Here is a 14,877-nt window from a genome sequence, read left to right as displayed (position 1 = left end):
TAGCAACTTGCTCTTCAGTAACATACTCATCCTCTTCAGAGGAAGAATACTCATCAGAGCTCATGAATGGCAGAAGTAAGTCCAATGGAATCTCTATGGTCTCATTTTGAGCCTCAGATTCCCATGGTTCCTCATTGGGGAACTCACTGGAGGCCAGTGCACGCCCATTGAGGTCTTCCTCAGTGGCGTTCACTGCCTCTCCTTCCTCCCAGAATTCGGCCATGTCTATGGCTTTGCACTCTCCTTTTGGATTTTCTTCTGTGTTACTTGGGAGAGTGCTTGGAGGAAGTTCAGTAATTTTCTTGCTCAGCTGACCCACTTGTCCTTCCAAATTCCTAATGGAAGATCTAGTTTCAGTCATGAAACTTTGAGTGGTTTTGATCAGATCAGAGACCATGGTTGCTAAGTCAGAATTATTCTGCTTAGAGCTCTCTGTCTGTTGCTGAGAAGATGATGGAAAAGGCTTGCCATTGCTAAACCTGTTTCTTCCACCATTATTGTTATTGAAACCTTGTTGAGGTCTCTCTTGATTCTTCCATGAGAGATTTGGGTGATTTCTCCATGAAGAATTATAGGTGTTTCCATAGGGTTCTCCTAGGTAATTCACCTCTTCCATGGAAGGGTTCTCAGGATCCTAAGCTTCTTCCTTAGATGAAGCATCCTTAGTACTGTTTGGTGCATTTTGCATTCCAGACAGACTTTGAGAAATCAAATTGACTTGTTGAGTCAATATCTTATTCTGAGCCAATATGGCATTCAGAGTGTCAATCTCAAGAACTCCTTTCTTCTGACTAGTCCCATTGTTCACAGGATTTCTTTCAGAAGTGTACATGAATTGGTTATTTGCAACCATTTCAATCAGTTCTTGAGCTTCAGTAGGCGTCTTCTTCAGATGAAGAGATCCTCCTGCAGAGCTATCCAAGGACATCTTAGATAGTTCAGAGAGACCATCATAGAAAATACCTATGATGCTCCATTCAGAAAGCATGTCAGAAGGACATTTTCTGATTAATTGTTTGTATCTTTCCCAAGCTTCATAGAGGGATTCTCCATCCTTTTGTCTAAAGGTTTGGACTTCCACTCTAAGCTTACTCCATCTTTGTGGTGGAAAGAATTTTGCCAAGAAGGCATTGACTAGCTTTTCCCATGAGTCCAGGCTTTCTTTAGGTTGAGAGTCCAACCATATTCTAGCTCTGTCTCTTACAGCAAAAGGGAATAGCATCAGTCTATAGACTTCAGGGTTAACCCCATTAGTCTTGACTGTGTCACAGATTTGCAAGAATTCAGCTAAAAACTGATGAGGATCTTCCATGGAAGTCCATGGAACTTGCAATTCTGTTGCATTAGAGAAACTAATTGAGGCTTAAGCTCAAAGTTGTTTGCTCCAATGGCAGGGATAGAGATGCTTCTCCCATAAAAATCAGGAGTAGGTGCAGTAAAGTCACCCAGCACCTTCCTTGCATTGTTTGCATTGTTGTTGTTTTCTGCTGCCATGTTTTCTTCCTTGAAGAATTCGGTCAGGTCCTCTAAAGAGAGTTGTGCTTTGGCTTCTCTTAGCTTTCTCTTCAAAGTCCTTTCAGGTTCAGGATCAGCTTCAACAAGAATGCCTTTGTCCTTGCTCCTGCTCATATGAAAGAGAAGGGAACAAGAAAATGTGGAATCCTCTATGTCACAGTATAGAGATTCCTTTAAGTGTCAGAGGAAAAGAGAAATAGAAAGAAGAAGGAGAAGATAATTCGAACTTTAGTTAGATAAGGTTCGAATTGTGCATTGAGAAGGAGTGGCACTCCATAAATAGAAGGATGTGGGAAGGAGGGAAGTTTATTTTCGAAAATCAAGTGAAAAATTTTGAAGTTATTTTGAAAAACATTAATTAATTTTCGAAAATAAAAGTGGAAAAGAAACCAAGTGATTTTTGAAAAAGATTTTGAAATTAGAAATTAAAAAGATTTGATTGAAAACTGTTTTGAAAAAGATGTGGTTAAAAAGATTTAAAAAAATGTGATTGAGAAGATATGATTTGAAAACTATTTGAAAAGATATGATTTTAAAAATGAATGACTTGCTTAACAAGAAAAGATATGATTTGAAACATTCAAACCTTTCTCAACAGAAAAGGTAACAATCTTGTGATGTTCAATCAAATCATTAATTGTTAGTAAGTATCTTTTAAAAAGGAAAGAAATTGATTTTGAAAACATTTGATTGAAAAGATTTGATTTGAAAAAGATTTGATTTTGAAAAATTTGAAAAAAATTGATTTGAAAACAAAATCTTCCCCCTGCACCATCCTGGCGTTAAACGCCCAGAATGGTATACATTCTGGCGTTTAACGCCCAAAATGCACCCTTTTTGGGCGTTAAACGCCCAACCAGGTACCCTGGCTGGCGTTTAAACGCCAGTCTGCCTTCTTCACTGGGCATTTTTGAATGCTCAGCTTTTTCTGTATAATTCCTCTGCAGCATGTTTTGAATCTTCAATTCTTTGTATCATTGACTTGAAAGGACACAAATTAAAAATATTTTTGGATTTTTTGATAATCAAAATGCAAAAGGAATCAATTAACAATGCATGCAAGACACCAAACTTAGCAGTTTGTGTACTACTGACACTAACAACATGAAAATGCATATGAGACACACAAATACTTCAAGTCAATAGAATTCAAAGATCAAAACAAAGAAATATATGCATGGATTCGAAAAATATAACAAAACATGCATTTGACACTAAACTTAAGATGAGACTCTAGACTCAAACAAGAAATATTTTTGGGATTTTATGGTTTTGCAAATTTTTTTGTATTTTTCGAAAATTAAGTGAAAAAAAAGTATCAAAATTCTTAATGAGAATTCCAGGAATCAGTGCAATGCTAGTCTAAGGCTCCGGTCCAGGAATTAGACATGGCTTCACAGCCAGCCAAGCTTTCAAAGAAAGCTTCGGTCCAAAACACTAGACATGACCAAGGTCAGCCAAGCCTTAGCAAATCACTGCTCCAACAGCAAGATTGATACGAAATCAACAAGCTCTTGTGGTGATAAGTTGAAACCTCGGTCCAATCAGATTAGACATGGCTTCTCAGCCAGCCAGATTTCAACAAATCATCATGAAACTCTAGAATTCACCTTCAAGAATTTCGAAAAAAATACCTAATCTAAGCAACAAGATGAACCGTCAGTTGTCCAGCCTAAACAATCCCGGGCAATAACACCAAAAATTTGATGTTGTTGCCGGATCTTGGCTCTGATGTTACCAAAAGCTTGCTCAAAACATGAACAATCCCCGGCAACGGCGCCAAAAACTTGGTCGGCGAAATTGTGAACTATACTTTTTCACAACTCTCATAATCCCTGGTAATGGCTCCAAAAACTTGGTGCGCTTAATACCATGGCATTACACAACTTCGCACAACTAACCAGCAAGTGCACTGGGTCGTCCAAGTAATAAAACCTTACGTGAGTAAGGGTCGATCCCACGGAGATTGTTAGTATTGAAGCAAGCTATGGTCATCTTGTAAATCTTAGTCAGGCAAACTCAGATATATATGGTGATGAACGAAAATAACATAGAAGATAAAGATAGTGATACTTATGTATATCATTGGTGTATGAGCTTCAGACAAGTGTATGAAGATGCCTTCCCTTCCGTCTCTCTGCTTTCCTACAGCCTTCATCCAATCCTTTCTTACTCCTTTCCATGGCAAGCTCGTGTAGGGTCTCACTGTTGTCAGCAGCTACCTCCCATCCTCTCAGTGAAAGCGATTGCATATGTCCTGTCACGGCATAGCGGAATTCATCTGTCGGTTCTCAATCAGGCGCGGAATAGAATCCAGTGATTCTTTTGCGTTATCGCTAACGCCCCCGCCCTCAGGGTTTGAAGCACGTCACAGTCATTCAGTCATTGAATCCTACTCAGAACACCACAGACAAGGTTAGACCTTCCGGATTCTCTTGAATGCTGCCATCAGGTCCTGCCTATACCACGAAGACTCCGAAGAATCCAAGAGATATTCACTAAGCCTCGAATGCTTGTAGAACAAGAATGGTTGTCAGTCACCTTGTTCATAGGTGAGAGTGGTGATGGGCGTCAATCATCACCATCATCATGTTGAAGAACAAGTGATATCTTGGTAAAAGAACAAGCGGAATTGAATGGAAGAACAATAGTAATTGCATTAATACTCGAGGTACAGCAGAGCTCCACACCCTTAATCTATGGTGTGTAGAAACTCCACCGTTGAAAATACATAAGAACAGGGTCTAGGCATGGCCGAATGGCCAGCCTCCCAGAGGTCTAAGATAGCATAAAACAAAGATAGCTACCAAAGTCTCCATAGCTACCAAAGTCTCGATACAAATACAATAGTAAAAGGTCCTACTTATAGATAACTAGTAGCCTAGGTGTACAAAGATGAGTAAATGACATAAAAATCCACTTCCGGGCCCACTTGGTGTGTGCTTGGGCTGAGCAATCAAGGAAATTCGTGTAGAGAACTTTTCTGGAGTTAAACGCCAGCTCCCATGCCAGTTTGGGCGTTTAACTCCAACTTTTATTCCTGTTCCGGCGTTTAACGCTGGAATTCCTGAGGCCGGATTGCTTTGCGGGTTTGGGCCATCAAATCTTGGACAAAGTATGGACTATTATATATTGCTGGAAAGCCCTGGATGTCTACTTTCCAACGCCGTTGAGAGCGCGCCAATTGGGCTTCTGTAGCTCCAGAAAATCCACTTCGAGTGCAGGGAGGTCAGAATCCAACAGCATCTGCAGTCCTTTTTGGTCTCTGAATCAGATTTTTGCTCAGGTCCCTCAATTTCAGCCAGAAAATACCTGAAATCACAGAAAAACACACAAACTCATAGTAAAGTCCAGAAAAGTGAATTTTAAATAAAAACTAATAAAAATGTACTAAAATCTAACTAAAAGATATCAAAAACATACTAAAAACAATGCCAAAAAGTATACAAATTATCCGCTCATCAGTCCACAATCACCCAGATAGCATCAAAACCAGCCCTAGTCCTTGGCAATCCTGACACAAAGTCCATTGCAATACTTTCCCACTTCCATTGTGGAATCTCTAAAGGTTGTAACATCCCGGAAGGTCTTTGATGTTCAATCTTTACCTTTTGACAGGTTAAGCACTTTGATACATATTCCGCCACATCATTCTTCATACCCGGCCACCAAAACATCGCCTTTAAATCATGGTACATCTTAGTACTTCCCGGGTGAATGGAGAATCCGCTTTTGTGTGCCCCCTTTAATATATCTTGCCTCAAGGTGCCAACATCCGGCACAATGATTCTACCCTTGAATCTCCATAACCCATCTTTTTCTTCCGACACTCTCCATTGTTTTCCTTGCTCAATAGCCGGTAACCCCCTCCATAACGCTTCATCATTTTGATGAGCCTTTAGGAGTTCGGACTTAAAGTCACTTGAGATTTCTAATCTGCTCAAACACAAGGTTCCGGATACTTCTTGAGCACCGATTTTCAGACTCTCGAATCCCTTGAGCAACTTCTCCTCTTGGAGCATCATCCAAGCCGCATATAATGACTTCCGACTCAACGCATCCGCCACTACGTTTGCCTTTCTCGGATGGTAATGCAACTCGAAGTCGTAGTCCTTCAACAATTCCATCCACCTTCTCTGCCTCATATTAAGCTCCTTCTGATCAAAGAGGTACTTCAAGCTCTTATGATCAGAGAAAACTTGGAACTTAACCCCATAGAGATAATGTCTCCACACCTTCAAGGCAAATACAACCGCAGCGAGTTCCAAATCGTGCGTAGGGTAACTAACTTCATGCGGTCTCAACTGTCGCGAGGCATACGCCACCACATTACGATGCTGCATCAGCACGCACCCTAGACCCTTCAATGAGGCATCACAATACACCTCAAATGGCTCATTCGGCTCGGGTAACACTAACACAGGTGCAGTAGTCAACTTTTTCTTCAATGTTTGAAAGCTCTCCTCGCACTCAGGAGTCCAAACAAATGAAGTGTCTTTGCGGGTCAACTTTGTCATTGGCAAAGCTATATGTGAAAAGCCCTTGATAAACCTTCGGTAATAGCCAGCTAAACCCAGAAAACTCCTTATCTCTGTTACGGTGGTTGGTTGCTTCCAATCCATCACAGCCTCCACCTTAGTTGGGTCTACGGCTATTCCCTTCTTACTCCCCACATGGCCCAAAAACTTCACCTCACTCTTCCAAAATTCACACTTAGACAGTTTTGCATAGAGTTTCTTCTCCTTTAGAATCTGCAACACGGTCCTCAAGTGTTCCGCATGCTCTTCCTCGGTCTTGGAATAAATCAGAATGTCATCGATGAAGACAACAACGAATTTATCCAAAAACGGACGGAAAACTCTATTCATGTAATCCATGAATACCACAGGAGCGTTCGTCAACCCAAAGGACATTACAGTGTACTCGTAATGACCATAACGAGTTCTGAAAGCGGTCTTAGGGATATCCTCACCCCTCACCCTTATCTGGTGATAACCGGATCGCAAATCAATCTTGGAGAAAACTCCAGCTCCTTGTAACTGATCCATGAGATCATCAATTCTTGGCAATGGGTACTTATTCTTTATTGTAACCTTGTTCAACTGCCTGTAATCCACACAGAGCCGCATACTCCCATCCTTCTTCTTCACCAGTAACACTGGAGCGCCCCACGGAGAGACACTTGGCCGTATAAAATTCTTTCCCAACAAATCCTCTAGCTGAGACTTTAGCTCGTTCATCTCTAACGGTGACATCCTATAAGGAGCACTTGAGATTGGTCCCGCCCCGGGCACCAACTCAATAGCAAACTCAACCTCTCGGTTAGGTGGAAACTCATCAATATCATCGGGAAACACTTCCGGAAACTCACACACAACCGGAATCTGTTCCAACCTTTGATCGTCACCCGAAACGCCCGCGGTTAACAACAAGATACCCTGACATTCGGTTCCGGAACAATTCACCATCATCGAATTCAAGTAATAATTATTCACCACGACCGGTCCTTCAGTATCTTCCGGCATAAAGTACACCAACTTTGTAGAACAATCAAGCAGGACATGGTTCTTAGATAACCAGTCCAATCCCAAGATAAGATCAAGACCAATCATCGGCAAGCAGATTAAGTCATGAACAAAATCACGCTGCTTGAACCTAAAGGAAACTTTCGGACATCCTAGCCTAGTTACCATGGCTTCATGGGTAGCATTATATACCTTTAGGTCATAACCTAAGGTTACAATCTTCAACCCTAACTCATGGGCTTTCTCAAATGCAATGAATGAATGTGATGCTCCCGAATCAAATAAAGCATTTAAAGTTTGACCAGCTAATTCACAGTTACCACGAATGAGTGTCTCAGATCCCTCAGCTCCTACAGCTGAAGTGGTGAACACCCGACCAGTCTGTTGTGCCTTCCCAGCACCTTGTTTCTGCCTCTCCAGACAATTGGCGGCTTTATGCCCCGCTTTTCCACAATTGTAGCACAAACCCCATCCGGCCTTGCATGGTGCTCCCGGATGGTGACTCCCACACCTAGTGCAAGCTTGATCATTCTGAGGCTGCTTCCCAAACTTCTTTCCTTGGGAGTTGTTGTTGTTATTGGGTCTCCTGAAAGAGCCTCCCCTCTTGAAAGATGGACCTCTAGGTGCAAAGCTCTTCCCTCGGTTCTGTGGGAATGATCCTTTGTGACTCCCTTTCTCAGCGGTTGCCCTTTTCACACACTCTTCAGCAACCCTACACTTGTTCACCAATTCGGAGAAAGTCCTAATCTCCATCGGCCCCACTGAACTGAAGATATCACTCCGGAGTCCTCCTTCATACTTAACACACTTCCATTCCTCATATTCCACCGGGGTCCCTTGGCACATGCGAGAGAACCTGAACAGCTCCTCAAACTTGTCCGTATACTCAGATATGGACATGGTACCCTGCTTCAGCTGTAACAATTCAAGTTCCTTAGCTGTCCTAGCCGAAGTCGGAAAGTACTTCTTATAGAACTCTTCTTGAAAGACATTCCAGGTGATATAGTCATCACCCTGCTGCAGAAGACGTCGGATGCCTTGCCACCAATGCGATGCTTCACCGACAAGCATATAGGTAGCAAACTCGACACGCTGTCCTTCAGGCACCACTTGCGCTTGCAGCGCTCGCTCTATAGCCTGAAACCATGTATCAGCCTCGTTCGGACTAGTAGTTCCCTTGAACTTAGGCGGATTAACCTTCAAAAAGTTTGCCAAGGTCATCGGGCCCTGAACTCCACCTCCATCATTACCATGGTTGTTCATCTGTTGACCAAGAGCCTCAGCAGTGGCTTGCATAGCAGCAGCCATGTTCTCCAACGCAGCCATAAAGTTCACCGGGTCATTAGGGTTATTCTCCGGTGCACGAGCATTCGTACGACCTCTCGCACTACCTCTACCGCGTCCACGAGGCGCCATCTGGTTCCTATACATACCAAACAATCGATATTAAGTTGATCAGTCTCAATATCGGAAGTCTAGTACTTCAAAGTCCCAAATGCATGCTCATGAACGTTTATGCCAATTATATCAAGCAGATATACTAATAGCACATAACACACACATAGAGAATGCACAGAAGCATAGTCAGTCCATCCCTCAGGCTCTACGGGAACGAACCGCTCTGATACCATAATGTAACACCCTACCATACAGAGTCTTATGCTTAAGTCATAATTCAGAGATGGCAAGGTATTACAACCTCTAAAATAAAAATTTAGTACGTATAGTAGTATGAATGATTGATTATAACTAGGAGCCTTTGTAGAAAAAGGGGTAAACAAAAACCGCAACTCAAAAGCGCAACACTCCGATCGATAACATAACGAACAAGGATAAACCAACGCGAGATTATATATATACAAAGGAGTGTCAAAAACATGAATATCAAGACTCAAGATCCGGCTGCGAAGATAACCGGTCCGAGCATAACAATATATACATATGATAAAATAAGGAATACCCCAAAGGAAACCCAAAGGGACACAAATACATAAAACCTATTCTCCAAAATCTCCCATAAGAGGAGTCATCACAGTTTGTATTATTTAATGGAGATAAAAGTATCTAAGTAAAACATATAAACTAAGCAGAGTCCCCAAGAACAAGGAATCTTCGCAAATCTAGAAGTCTCCAGCATGCCTCAGCGGGAAACCGTACGTCCTGCATCTAAAAACCACAAAATCCGCATGGGTGAGAACCAGAGGTTCCCAGCATGGTAACAGCTTCCACATATATAATACATAATAATAGAGGAAAGCCAAAGGCAATCCTAGAACTTCCTCCAGATAATATCAAAGCTTATAAACAAGCTAAACCATATAAGGGCATCTGACTAAAGATTCTTCAGTCTAACTAATACTTCCCTTTCCAATTCATTCTCACCTCCCAACCACCAGCAGGAGTATAATGTAACAAACACAGTTATATCAGACAAGAATATACAAATAGGAGCAGTTAAGACATTTAGACAATTAGCAAGTAATATGCAGTCAAATAGGCAATCTCAAACAATTCACATAGTATGCATATGATGAATGCCTGTCCCTAGTGGCCGATGATATCATCTTGTCGGTTATATAGCCAACCCGACAAGTCCTGGTCGCTAACCATTGGACTGTCCCTCTGTCGTGCATCCCCAAACTCGAGTTATACTCGTTATAAACTTGATCATAAACATGATCCATATCCATCACCCTCACTGGTGAATATCTACGGGGGTTCGAGCTCATCCGGGCCTTTCACAGTGCCCGGCCACACTTACGACATAGGGTTAACAGAGCTTCGAGTCTCAACCTGGAGCACGTGGTGGCTAGCCACTGCTACTACCCAAGGAAACTCGTACCTCAGATAGTGGAAGTGCAATTTCACAATTATCAATAATTCAGCATCAACATGCATGAATTCTCATCCATGGATCAACATCCATATCAGCCATTCCGGCTCACGGTTCAATCCAGAACCAGCCAATATTCATAGCATACACAGCTATTCCGGCTCACGGTTAAATCCATAACCAGCCATTTCATTAACAATTATAGCCTTTCGGCCCATGGCATCACAAGCACTTCCACCACCATCCTCCGCATCTCACATAATCATCTTGATCCTCATTGATCATTCATATTCCCCTTGCTTCACTCGCAAGTTACCTCATTCACTAGCCCCTTTTTAATAGCTAGACATGCCATAATGATTTAAGACATAAATGGTGAGATCGGAGGCTTAGAAGTATGAGATTTGGCTTTTAAAACTCAAAAATCAACTTTGGGATGAAAACAGGGCCGCGCGTACGCGCACTCCACGCGCACGCGTGGATGGCCTCCTTAAAAACTCATCGACGCGTAAGCGTCATGCACGCTAACGCGTGGATACCAAACTTGCCCATCGGCGCGCACGCGTCAACCACGCGTACGCGCGGGTGTTCTCGTGCCCCAGGCACAACACCGGCACAGTTCTGGCATAACTCTCGGGAAAATGGCTGGGCATTGGGTGCAGCACAATCGACGCGCCCGCGCACATCACGCGTACGCGTGGATTGCACTTCTCGGAAGATCGGCGCGTACGCGCCAGGTGCGCCCACGCGTAAGGGGTTATTCTGCTAAAAATTTTCTAAGTTAAAAGCTGTAGAATTTCACAGGTTTACACCCCAATCTTCCAACGGACATAACTTCCTCATTTTAAATCGTTTTTCACCCGTTCTTCGAACGGCATGGACATCCCGGATCCAATTTCATTTCTAAACAGATTTGGTACAAAACGAAGATCCGTAGTCCAAGTTATGTCCCGTCAAAGTATGCCCAAAAACCATATTTTCATACAAAACCACAATATGCCATTTTCAAAACAAACCATTTTCGACCCTTTTCAAAATCAATCAAAACATGCCAATTTCATCCCTTTTCTTTGAAATCAATCAAAATGTATCAAATTCAACCTCAAGCCTCCTCAACTCACACATGGACACATTACCACAATTTACCAAAATCACTATCTCATCATTTTACCCCACTTCACCCAAGTGGCTCAAACTCAAACACATCGACATATCATATACTATTCCTCATACCAATCCTCAACAACACCAATTCCAATAAATCATTATTATACACAATCAACATTATACTCACCAACAACATGGTTCAACCCACAATTCAACCATAACCAATCATCAAGCATATATCACAACATGCATATTTCTCATACATCATACCACCAAGGCATCAATAATCATCATCACATATATGACCACATCATATATCTCAATCATTCAACAACATCAACAATTCAATGCCTATCTTAGGGCCTCTAGCCTAAGTATTTCCTACCACATTACATATTAGATACGGGAAACCGAAACCATACCTTAGCCGAATTTTCCAAGCTCCACCGGAGCACTTCCAAACCACTTATCCACAAGCTCTCAAAGCCTCAAAACCTCCAAGAACAGATTTTTCACCACCAAACCCTTTCCAAGCTTTTCAAGGTCACCAATCAAGCTCCAATATACACATATACACAACCTAAGCCACAACCATCATACCCATAAACAACATCTCAAAACCCAAACATCATAAAACAACAAAATACACTAGGGTTGAGAATCTTACCACACCCAAGGTCCAAGGAGACAAGATTAACCTTCTCCTTCAAGAGAGTTGGGTCCTATAACATCAAAGAACCCAAAATCTCAACATTTCACCCATGAAAATCGAAAATAGGGGCTGAAGTTTCGAACAGCATAGTGTGGCTTACCTCAAGATTGATTGTATGGGTTTTGTAGAGCTTTCCGCGGTGAACGCGTGGCCGTAAACGGGGCGGCAATCGGAGCTCTAGATCAAAAGTTATGGTGATTTGAAGATCAACCAAGGGAGAGAACTTGAAAGAGTGTTCTTCCTCCCTTTCTCTCTAAGTTCAGCGTGTTCTTGAGTGTTGTGAGGAGAGAGAGTGCTGAAAACTAGGGTTTTGGTTAAGTTATGTTGGGCCAAGGGCCCACTTTGGGTCCGGTTGGCCCGGTTTGGCCCGTTCGGTCCAATCTTGGTCCGATTTCTATAAAATTGGTACCAAAATTCTCGTCTCAGTCTCCTCTATCACACTTAGCCATAAAAATCACATTTTAGGCTTTCTAGAATAAATTCTCATTTATGGGTTAATTAGCCGTTAATTAACCGGGTTTTACAGGACCTAAGGCTACACTTATATACAGTAGGCTATGGTATACAAAAAAAATGAGGGACCTAAGGCTACACTTATAAATGGTAGCCATGGTATACAATGTGGCTACACTTTACAGGTGATACAGTAGCATTGAAAAGCGTAGCTTATTCTGGTAAAAATAGATGCTGAAAAGCGTAGCCTTTGCTCTTGGACAGCATCACTTGAAAAGCGCACCCTATTCCCAAACGCCAAAAGCGTAGCCCTTGGTGCAGAAAAGCGTAGCCTTTGAGAATAGGCAACGACCGAATAGGAATCACCCCAAAATGCGTAACCGTAGCCCAGAAAGCGTAGCCGTAGCCTAAGGCATCATTTTATTCACTTTTGGCTATACTTTTCAAGTGTACCTGAATGGGTATTGTTCTTGTAGTGAATTTAGAGGGTTTTATCAACTTTTTCGACATTTATTCACTAAAAGAGCATGGTTTTGTAAATTCTCCTTAAATTGTGCTTAAGTGTGAAAACATGCTTTTTAGGTCTTAAAAAAGCTAAATTGTATTCACCTTTCTCCCATTCGATGCCTTGATATGTTGGTTAAGTGATTTCAGGTTTAGAAGCCAGAGATTGGATTGAGGGAATGCAGAAAAAGCATGTAAAAATGGAGAACTCATGAAGAAATGAAGGAACTGCTAAACTGTCAATCCTGACCTCTTCATACTAAATCGATCATAACTTGCGCTAAAAAGGTCCAAATGAGATAGTTTTAGTTGTATTAGAAAACTAACATCTGGGGCTTTAAAATGATATAAAATTTGTCATAGTTGTCTTGCGTTTAGGGACACGTACGTGTCGTTCTACACACACGTGTCGCATGATCAGCGTGGGCCATTTTGAGCAACTCATAGCCAGCGATTTCTAGCTCATTTTAGGCCCAATCTAACTCATTTCTGATGCTATTGAACCCAAGGATTGAAGGGGGATGAACCAAGTAGTGTTAGTTTTAGTTTTTATCATGTTTTAGGTTAGGTTTCTAGAGAGAGAAGCTCTCTTTTCTCTCTAGAATTAGGTTAGGGTTCTTAGGATTAATTTCTCTTAGATCTAGGTTTAATTTCTTGTTTTCATCTTATTTTCTATATGATTTCTTGTTCCTTCATATTAATTCTCTTAGTTTGTAGTGTTAATTTCCTTTTCATGCCTCTTTTATGTTCCTGCACTCGTGTTGGATTTTAATTTCCTTTAATGCAATTCCATGTTTTATGTTCCTTTATTATTTAATTGCATTGTTATTATTAATTTCTTGCTTTGGTGGTTGTTAGAATTTACATTTCTTGTCTTTTTACCATGCCTTTCTTTTATACTTTCCAAGTGTTTGATAAAATGCTTGGAAGGATGTTAGAGTAGATTTTTGTGTTATTGGCTTGGAATAGTAACTAGGGTGAACTTGAGTTGCTAATGTCCAAGTGATTGATAATTAGTGTCCATTGACACTAGCTTTCACTAAGTCAATTAGTGAGTGGCTAGATGATTCACGGAAACTTGTCTCTCAACAAATTTCCCTTCGGCAAGTATACCGAATTGTCGTCAAGTAAAAACTCACAATAGAGTGAGGTCGAATCCACAGGGATTAACGGATTAAGCAATCAATAGTAAATTGAGTATCCTAATTAGACGAATCATATTGAAGTGATAAGTAACAAGGAAATGTAAATGTCATAAAAGTAAAGAAAGCAATAAAGTGCAGAAAAGTAAAATGGCAAGAAAAGTAAATGTAAGAACTAAAAATAAAATGAACATTGGGATCAAGAGATATTACAATCCTCCAGATCAAGTTCATTCTCATCTCATCCTCAATCAATGCACTCATTGATCTCCTTGGCAATCTTAAGTGATTGGATCCCAATTCCTTGGCAATCCAATATCTCTAAGCTTGAACAATTTTCCAATTCCTTGATTTAATTACTCATGGGAAGAGATGAAGTTTGGTCACTGATTATACCACACACATTCATAGATCAAAGTATTGGTAGGATTACATGTCACAATATCGATCTAAGCCCCAACCTAATCCAATGTGTGAGAGAATTTCTAGCATAATCTCCTCATTCCTCTTCCAAGGTACTGAGGAGATCCAATTATGGAGAGCTTCTCTTCTAAGATAGCTAACCAATTGGATGAAGATCGAAAGCTCTCTAGTAAAATCAAGAGAAAAGAAAGAAGAAGAAGAATAAGAACTATAATTGATCCATTGAATCACAATAGAGCTCTCTAACCCAATGAAAAGAGTTAGTTGATCATTGCTCTACCAAAATAGAAAAGAAAAAAAGTGCAGAAAAGTAAAGATAAAGATTAAAATTAACATTGAAACTTTCAAATTCATAAATGAAAAGTACAAAGAAAAGAAAGAGAAGGAAAAGTGTGTGAGGGGAGGGAGTCCGAAGACCCCTCTTCAATCCCCAATTTCCAGCCTCCCAGTCCAGCTCCCCTTTCCAAGTAAAAACTAAGGCCTTTATATAGGCTCTCCTAAATTACAAAATAAAATTAAAAGCAAATTATAATTAAATGAAAAGTCCTATTCTAGATGCTTCTTGTGGCCTTTGATTGGTTGACACTTGTGGGCTTGCTTCCTTGAGGTTGGGTGGTCCTTGAAGAGAAGTAAATAAAGTTGAGGTCCAGGTGCTAATGTTAG

At 41.1% G+C, this 14,877-nt stretch overlaps 1 non-coding gene across 1 annotated transcript; it reads left to right on the top strand.

Moving 5' to 3' along the window:
• Positions 1–982: 982 nt before the first annotated feature.
• LOC130978598 (small nucleolar RNA R71) lies at positions 983–1,090 on the top strand. The gene has a single exon (XR_009086220.1). It is a non-coding gene; the product is annotated as a small nucleolar RNA R71 (small nucleolar RNA).
• The last annotated feature ends 13,787 nt before the right edge of the window (positions 1,091–14,877 follow it).

Source organism: Arachis stenosperma, chromosome 4, assembly GCF_014773155.1.
Source record: "Arachis stenosperma cultivar V10309 chromosome 4, arast.V10309.gnm1.PFL2, whole genome shotgun sequence".
NCBI lineage: Eukaryota > Viridiplantae > Streptophyta > Magnoliopsida > Fabales > Fabaceae > Arachis > Arachis stenosperma.
Note: the sequence above shows the minus strand (reverse complement) of the source record. Positions and strands in the feature narration are given on the sequence as shown.